This window comes from Cucurbita moschata, unplaced genomic scaffold (assembly GCF_002738365.1).
Source record: "Cucurbita moschata cultivar Rifu unplaced genomic scaffold, Cmos_1.0 Cmo_Scf00076, whole genome shotgun sequence".
NCBI classification, from domain to species: domain Eukaryota; kingdom Viridiplantae; phylum Streptophyta; class Magnoliopsida; order Cucurbitales; family Cucurbitaceae; genus Cucurbita; species Cucurbita moschata.
In genome coordinates, this window is record NW_019268592.1 from 518,468 (window position 1) to 528,241 (window position 9,774).

The 9,774-nt window shown below is 30.1% G+C and overlaps 1 long non-coding RNA gene across 1 annotated transcript; it reads right to left on the reverse strand.

The window, feature by feature from the left end:
• Positions 1-845: 845 nt before the first annotated feature.
• Positions 846-2,396, reverse strand: LOC111438518. The gene is made up of 2 exons (XR_002709678.1): positions 2,318-2,396; positions 846-1,180 (listed from the first exon to the last, which is right to left on the reverse strand). It is a non-coding gene; the product is annotated as an uncharacterized LOC111438518 (long non-coding RNA).
• Between the last annotated feature and the right edge of the window lie 7,378 nt (positions 2,397-9,774).

A 9,774-nucleotide genomic window follows, 5' to 3' on the forward strand; every position in this document is an offset into this window, starting at 1 on the left:
TAGGGTTGCCATATCGAATCCAACAATTGGTATTAGAGCGAGTTGCTCTTATAGATTTTTTATCTAAACTTTATTGTTCGAGCTTATAGGAAACCTACGTGTTAAAAATGGTTTCAGTGAAGGACAATCAACTTCTAAGCCCATTATTTTGATGGAACAAATTATACATGTTGGAAAGCTAGAATGAAAATTTATTTGCAATCGGTTGATTATCAATTGTGGTTAAATGTTAGTAATGGTCCTTACATTCCAATATAAATTGTTAATAATATTGAGGTGCCTAAATTAGAAGATGAATTTGATGAGCATGATATGAAAAAAGGTTCTTTGAATGTTAGTGCTATCAATTGTCTTTATTGTGCCGGAAGTAATGATGAATTTAATAGAGTATGTATGTGTTCTTCGGCATATGAAATTTTAATAACTCTTGGAGTAACTTATGAGGGAACAATCACTACAACAAATAATATATACGATAGCTTACGAAAAATGCTATTGTAGACTTTTTATAGCGTTTTTCGTACGTCGTGACAGCCCATGTTATTAAAAGTCTAAGAAAAATGCTATTGTAGACTTTTTATAGCGTTTTTCGTACATCGTGACAGCCCATGTTATTAAAAGTCTAAGACTTTTTATAGCATTTTTTTACGGCTATAATGGATGCTATAATAGATTATGAAGCTATAGCTTTTATATAAGTTGTTATGAAAAGAGCTATAATATGTTTAAGATAACAAAAATATTATGCTATCTTTTAATTTATAATAACATTTTTTTTTTAATGTTATAATATAATATTTAAAACTTTAATCATATTTTATAATAATACTATTTAATCTTTAGGCTCAACAATATTTTCTTTAATATAATCTAACTCAAGAGATATTATAATGTATTTACAGTGTATTTAATTAGATGTACATAAGTTTTAAGAAACGGAAATACATTACTAAAATCTACAAAAGAATAGAGACAATAACAGTGTCCAAGCTTTGTTCATCCAACTTTTTTAACAAGTTGAGCAGCCGATACCTTTCTAGTGCATTATCTTCTTAGGAGCAAGCTACCTTTCTTAAGTGTCTGTTATTTGAGTAGGCATAATATCCCAACTTTGCCATAAAAAATATTGTTTCCAGCAGCACGTTCACTCTCTTTTATCGCTTTGTTCCTCCTGCATCCTCTGTACACAATCAATAATTAAGATATCAACATTGCTTTGATGTACCTCTTGGACTTAGCTTGATTTATTAAGAGAAGAAAATCATAATTGCATTCATCCATCATAACCTCCACAAAACACACTTTTGTTATCCATTAGCAAGTGAAATGAGAAGAATGAAACATAAATTAAGTATTCCATTTGATTATTACGAATATTGCAACAATATTTCAGAATACTACATTTTCTTAATCAAGAGGAGTAAGACAGATAAATAGTTAAAAACTATAACAAAAAAATAAAAAATGAAAATTGAATTTTCTGGCAATGTCCAAACGAATATGGAGTATATGTTAGATTTTTCCAGTGAAATAACATCTTGAATTGTAGCATCTCATACAATCACCTTTAGATGCCAATCCTTCCCTCTTGATTGAGATCAACTCAAGAAGGTCAAAGTAAAACAACAGAGCATGCCTTCAAGGATGCCAGAGTAAAAATAATCTAAACAGTTTTCCTCCTTGATTTTCTAACAACCATTTGTACGACCATGTTTAGATGTAACATCGTATACAGAAATGTTGCTTAAACTTTATATAAATGGTATGTCGTAATTTGCTTATAGAAAAATAAAATTTGACAGAGTTTCATTAATGTTCTTGTTTTAAAAGTACACAAAAGGAAAAAAAACAGAAAACTCTTTTAAAGCATTTATCACAGTATGAACGTTCTTCTTTGTTGCTACTACAAAAGGTACAACTCAAATGATCTAAACAAGCTCATAACAAATATGGTGTGTAGAAACTATCAAGTTCGAAAGACTAGTTAAGTAAAAAAAAAAACTAAAACTATACTGTTCAAACTAGTTTTTTTTTTAATGCATATAACATCCATATATACATTTTACTTCAACTCCACAGTCCTACATGAGTCCTACATGATTTCCCATTTGTTCCATCTTGCACCAACCAAACCAAACTTATGTATGGGGGCTCAAGTTGGTAAACAACCAAGAATATAGCTAAGACAAATGATACTCTCGTGCTTTTGTTTAGGCCAAACCAACATAATCAAGAAATGTATTAGTTAATTATGATAAACAACTAAGAATGTAGTAGAGATACAGTAATAGAAAAATTGTAATAGAAAAATTCGTACCTGAATTAGGGACTTGGAGCAAAGTATGACCTAAAGATGATTTGTTCAATTGAACATATTCAAGTTCGGAAACAAACTCNTTTCTGGTGGAATCTTTGCTTTAAAGCTGCTCCATGAGGGATTCAAGTATCTCAAGTGTCCGTAGAATCTCATTTCTGCTGAGATACCTTCTAATCTATTCCTTGACAGGTCCATCCTTGTGAGTTTCTCATATAGCTTGTTTGATCCTACTGGGACTAAACCAATCAGCTCAACCAATCAGCTCGTTCTGAGACAAATTAATCTCCTCCAAACCCAGGTCATGAATGGCTGAATTGATTGCTCTGCAGCTTGAGCTCTTTCAGGTTATGGATAGCTTAAATCCCTTGTGGTAAATATCTAGATAGAACATTTTTGGAAGATCCAATCTCGTGAGCCTTGTCGAACACCAAAATCCAAGGTACCAGAAAATTGATTGGCTGAAAGATTCAGAACGTTTAAATACAAACACCTTGTGGGCAATGTGTTGGGGACAAGGCCGAAGCATATTAGATGCAAGAGAAAGATAATGAAGCGAAAGTAATTAATAAACATTTCATCCAGAAGAGGCGCACAGAAGAGATTATCAGAAAAATCAAGAAATCTAAGTGGGTATCCGTCCAGATAAACCATTACGACTGGAATTAACCGTATGAAGACCGGGAGGTAGAACAAGCTCATGACTAAGATTGCCAGAAAGCGAGAGTACCTTGAGATGCTGCAATTTCTCAGACCCTCTTCCGGTTCTCTCTGGTAGCCCCAACCCATCGAGGGAAAGCTCGGAAACTCCATTGATGGGGTTGCATTTGACGAACTCCCAGGGACAGGGAGAATCATCTTTATTCCAAGACGGGTGAAAGGAAGAAGGGTCGTGGGAGGCCTGATTTGAGAAGAAGAAGACAAGATTGCTATCCGCGGTCGATACTAACCCTAACCTAAGGAATTTGAAATCTCTTTTCTGTGTTTTTTCCTTATTTTCCCTTTTCCGTTGTTTTTTATTTATTATTATTATTATTTTTTATGTTTTCTATTAATAGCGTAATATATAAAAAGCAATCCTCAAAAGCTATTAAAGGGGCAATTTCTTGTAGTGAATCAAGTTAAAGAAATAAAAATTAGCATGTTAGTTCATAATTATGAACTATTTAAAATGGATGAAAATAAACCTATGGTGATATGTTTACTAGATTTACTAATATTCTAAATGTTTTGAAAAATCTTGAAAAATTATATTATACTCTCAAAAATGTAAGAAAAATTCATAGGTCTCTACCTAAAAGTTGGGAGGCAAAAGTGACGGCGATTCAAGAAGCAAATGATCTCACAAAACTTCCTTTTGATATACTTGTTGGTTCTCTCATAACACACGAGATTACCATGAAGGGGCACATGGGAGAAGAATCCAAAAAGAAGAAAGCCCTAAAGTCCATCAAGGTTGACTCCGAAGATGAGGACGTTCTTGATGAAGATGATGTCACCTACTTCACACGTAAGTATAAAAATTTTAATAGAAGGAAGAAACAATGCAAGAAACATTTCACCAACCAAAAAGAGTCAAAAGGTGAAAATAGCAAAAACGATGAGGTAATATGTTATGAATGTAAAAAACCGGGTCATATAATAACGGATTGTCCTCTCCTCAAATCATCTAACAAATCCAAAAAGAAACAATGAAGGCTACTTAGGATGATAGTGATGAAAGTGCAAGTGGAAGTGATGAAAAAGTAACAAATTTTTGCTTCATGGCTTATAGTGACAGACAGTATGAACAAGAAGATGAGGTAATTCTTGAATCTCTTTCTTACCATGAATTATTTAAAGTTGTTGATGAGATGCAAATTGATTTAGAAAAACTTAGTTCAAAGTATGTTGTGATTAAAAAGAAATATAAAACTTCAATAATTGAAAATAAGTCTTTATTAAATAAAATTTATTGCTTAAAAAAGAATGACATATTGTTAAAATTGATGTACGGTGTGAAAAGCATGTATTTGATTGTTAGGAGAAAATGCATTAATGGATAAAGTTAAGTTTCTTGAGCATGATTGTTGTGAAAAAGATAAATTAATTAAATTGAAGAAAGAAAATGAATCAAATAATTTGCAACAACTTGGTAGGAGAGTCATATGGTGATAAAAGAGGATTAGGCTATATTAACGAATGTTCTGCACCTTCAAGTTCTAAAACAATATTTGTAAGCATCCCTTTATCATATCTAAGTCTAACTCATGTATTTTGTATTTAAGTATGATAAATCTAGATCTGCGCCTATATATCATTATTGTGGTGTTGACGGTCATATTAAACCTAGCTGCCTTAAATTGAAAATTTCTCAAAATATTTGTCCAAGAAGAAAATTTTCTCAAAACATAAAGTTCAACAATGTCTTAAGAAATAATTTTTCCATTAAAAATAGAACACATAAGTTTAGTCCAAGAAATAAATTTTTGCATGATGTTTGTTTCTCATGTGATAAGTTTGGACATAAAGATTATTCTTCATACTTATCTATAACAATGTCTTTAATATGAATGTAAACATGAAATGGATTCCTAAATTTGTGAAACTAACTTTCTAGGACCCAAACAAATATGGGTACCAAAATGTCAATTTTGAATATCTTTGTTTTTAGGTTTGTTTGAAAGCCTCCAAGAAAAATAAGTGTATTTGTAGGTTGTTCAAGACACATGACGCGTAATCAATCCAAGCTTGTGAATCTTTTCAGGAAGAATGGTGGCTTAGTAACCTTTGGCGATAAGAAGGGTAAAATAATTGGTAAGAGTAATATAGGTAATGACTCTTGTACTTTCATCGAAAATGTACTTTTAGCTGATGGTCTAAAGCATGACTTAGTTAGCATTAGTCAATTATGTGATAAAAAGTTTTAGAGTTGTATTTGATAAGAATAATTGCATAATTGAAAATGGATAGAAAAGTTTTGTTGGTAGGAAATAGAGATGATAATGTGTATACTATTGATTTAAATGATTGCCCTACAAATGACAAGTATCTTTCGATTTTGCTTGATAACTCTTGGCTATGGCATAGAACACTAAGACATGCTAGTATGCACTTGATTTCAAATCTTTCAAAAAAATTCATTAGTTAGAAATCTTCTTAATTTAAATTTGAAAAAGATAAAATTTGTAATTCATTAGTTAGAAGTCTTTCTAATTTAAATTTGAAAAAGATAAAATTTGTGATGCGGGTCAAATGGATAAGGAAATTAAGTCTTGTTTCAAATCTAAAAATGTAATTTCTGCTCCTAGACCTCTCCAACTATTACATATGTAATTATTTGGTCATTCTAAAATAGTTAGCTATGGAGGAAATTATTATGCTTAGTTGATGATTTTTCAAGATTTACTTGGGTTTGACGATCAAATGATGTTTTGAAAAGATTGGTTAGTTTTGTAAAAAGAGTTCAAAATGAAAAGGTCTTTTAATTACTAAAATTAGGAGTGACCATCCACTAGAATTTGATAGTGTTGCCTTTGAAAAATTTTGGAAAGATAATGATAGAAAAAGAGTACTTTACAAGAATTTGCTAGATCATTATTAAATGAGTATGATTTACCTAAATACTTTTGAGCGGAAGCCATTAATACGGCTTGTTATATTTTAAATAGAGTTTTAATTAGACTTTCATGAGATAAAACTCCTTATGAACATTGAAATAACAAAATTCTAAATATTGGGTATTTCAAAGTTTTTGGTTGTAAATGTTTTATTTTTAACAACAAGGAAAAGTTTGGAAAATTTGATTAAAAAACGGATATTGGTATTTTTCTTGGTTATTCATCTACTAGTAAAGCTTATAGAGGTTTTTCTCGTGACTTCTCCTCTCTAAGGACTCCTCAACAAAACGGTGTGGTTGAAAGGAAAAATCACACTTTACAAGAATTTGCTAGATCAATGTTAAATGAGTATGATTTACCAAAATACTTTTGGGCGGAAGCCGTTAATACCGCTTGTTTTATTTTAAATAGAGTTTTAATTAGACTTTCATGAGATAAAACTCCTTATGAAACGTTGGCATAACAAAATTCTAAATGTTGGGTATTTCAAAGTTTTTAGTTGTAAAATGTTTTATTTTGAACAACAGAAAAGCTTGGAAAATTTCATTAAAAAACGGATATTGGTATTTTTCTTGATTATTCATCTACTAGTAATGCTTACAGAGGTTTCAATGAGAGAACTTTAGTTATTGAGGAATCTATGCATGTGGTATTTGATAATCTTGCACTAATATTTCTAATGAGTCTATTTGTGTGATGATTTAGAAAGAAATTTTGGAGATTTACTTGTTAGTGACAAAGGCTAAATCAATTTGAAAGGAACAAAGTTTGGGAATTAGTCCCTAGGCCCTCTAATACTTCTATTATTGTAACCAAATGAATTTTTAGAAATAAAATGGATGAAAATGGGAATATCATTAGAAATAAAGCTACGTTTGTCGCTCAAAGTTATTGTCAAGAGTAAGACATAGATTATGAAGAAACTTTTGCACCCGTTGCTAGATTAGAAGCTATTAGAATGTTACTTGCTTTTGCTTCTTACAAAATTTTTGTATGGTATCAAATGGATGTGAAAAACGCATTTTTTGAATGGTTATATTAGGGAGGAAGTTTATGTAGAACAACCTCCCGGATTTGAAAATGTTGAATTTCCTCATCATTTCTATAAGTTAAAAAAGGCTCTTTATGGCTTAAAAAACAAGCTCCAAGAGCTTGGTACTATAGACTTAGTAATTTTCTTATTGGGAATGATTTTAGAATGGGTAAACTTGACACTACACTATTAAAGAAAACGATATGCTATTAGTGCAAAAATATGTGGATGATATCATATTTGGTTTTATTAATCCTTTTGTGAAGAATTTTCTAACTGTATGCCTGGTAAGTTTGAGATGAGTATGATGGGAGAACTTAGTTTGTTTATTGGACTTCAAATCAAAACTCAAGGATGGTATCTTCATCAATCAAGAGAAATACTAAAGATTTGCTCAAAAGGTTTAAGTTCAATGAAGGTAAGATTGCAAAAACTCTCATGAGCACATCCACTAAGCTTGACAAGGATGAAAAAAGTAAAATTGTGGATATTAAAGCTTATCAAGGTATGATTGGATCTTTACTTTACTTGACCGCTAGTAGACCCGATATTATGTTTAGTGTATGTCTTTGTGCTAGGTTTCAATCTTGTCCTAAGGAATCTCATTTACATGCGGTTAAAAGAATATTTAAATATTTGTTTGGAACTATTGATTTAAGATTCCTATAAATGTTGAATTTAAATTGGTAGGATATTCTGATGCGGATTTTGCTAGAAGCTTACTTCATCGTAAAAGTACCAGTGGAACTTGTCAATTTCTTGGTAGTTCCTTAGTTTCTTGGTTTAGTAAAAAACAAAATTCGGTTGCCTTATCTACTACTAGAGCGGAATATATTGTGGTTGGTAGTTGTTGTGCTCAAATTCTTTGGATGAAACAAACTCTTTGTGATTTTGGATTAAAATTTGATAGTGTGCTTATATTTTGTGATAATACAAGTGCTATTAATTTAACAAAAAATCCTATTCATCATTCTAAAACTAAACATATTGACATTAGATATCATTCTATAGGAGAATATGTGCAAAATGGACATATTATTCTTGATTTTGTAAACCCTAATAATCAACTGGATATTTTTAACTTAATGAAGAAAATTTTTGCAAAAATAGGCTTGAGCTTGATATTATTAGTTGTGATATATATTGAATTTTATAATTTTGTTTATAATTTTTGAAGGCATGTTTTTAGGGCACGGTGTCATTCTTCCTGTATTATTTTTCGATTGTTATTTTTGATAATTAGGAGAGAAAATGAAGAAAAATATGCTCTAAAGTTTGTTGTTTTATAATTTATGAATCATTTACTTGGTGTGATGTTTTATACTGTCTTTTTCTTTAGGCATTAATATAGGGGGAGAATATGCTAGTGAAATTTATAGTAAAATTTATAATAATATATTGGCATGTATTACATGGACGGTGTATTACATTGGTTTTTATGAATTTTTCTTAAAAGGAAAGGGTTTGTCCTCATAAAAGAGAAGGGGAGATTGTTGGCTTTTGGTCCTTGATCACGTTTTAATTAATTTCAATTAATTAATTGAATGATGATTTGATGATAACAAACCTACCTTTTAATTATTAACTAGTTTTAGTATTTTGAACTGTCCACAGTATAAGGTTGGGAATAACTATTTCAATGACTTCTCAATTACTCAAATCAGAGCTAAAACGAAAAAATTACAGTTTGAAACAACATACCCGACGTGATGATGATGTGGCAGCAAAATTAAAATGATAGATAAATCAAAGTATATCAAGTGTGACACTTATAATTTTGGAAGAGTAACAAATGGAGTTTTTCTTATTATTATATTTTTAAATAAAATTATTTTTACAAAATATAGATTTGAATCTAACCGCTATTCATATCGATTTTTATTATTACTATATTATATTTTATATTTTAAAATTTTTGTAGTTACTCACTCAATTTTTATTATTATTATATTATTATATTTATAATAAATTTTAAAATTTTAATTTAACCGTTATTCACATCACTTTTTATTATTATTATATTATTATATTTATAATAAATTTTAAATTTGTCATTTGACTGACATCGGTTTTTATTATTTTCATATTATATTATTATTATATTTAAAAAATTTAAATAAATGAATTTAGAAAATTTTCTTATTTATTTACTTTTAATCTCCACCTTCCATTACTCCTAACCCAATTCAATGGTCAATATTAATTCCTACATTTTGCTACTTTTCTTCTCTATGTAAACTCATTAACTTCCCCACATTTTCAACACACAACTTCCATAAATTCTCCAATCCTCATTTATTCTAAGTCTCCATTGTTTGTTGTTATCTCCAAACTTCCAATTTTATTTTTATTCCTTTTATTATTGAAAGAGATTTTTTTTTGTAGGGTGAGAAAATAGTTGTGGGTGCTTCAAATTGTAAATCTACTCTTTGAGAGAATTGTGGTGTGTTACTACCAAATTCAAATACTTGTACCGATTTAATCTTGCGTTGTGAAAAATATTGAGTTTGCTCTTGAACTCGTAAAAAGAGCAGTGTAGCAGATTGGCTCTGCTTCGTGGAAAGAGTCGAGGAAGTTGTTTATTCAAATTCCCAAGAGGCGCTTGGGGAGTAGAGTAGGTTGAATTTGACTAAACCACTCTAAAACTACGGTGTCATATTTTCTAACTCTTTCCTATTTAATTTCAAAATTATTATTGTGATTTATTGCATGTTCTACTTGATTATTGTTTTGACTTGAATTATTTTGTTCTAGTAATTATCATCTTATACTTATCTGTCAAAAGTTTCATCATTATAAAAATTAATCATTATTCCCCCCCCCCCCCC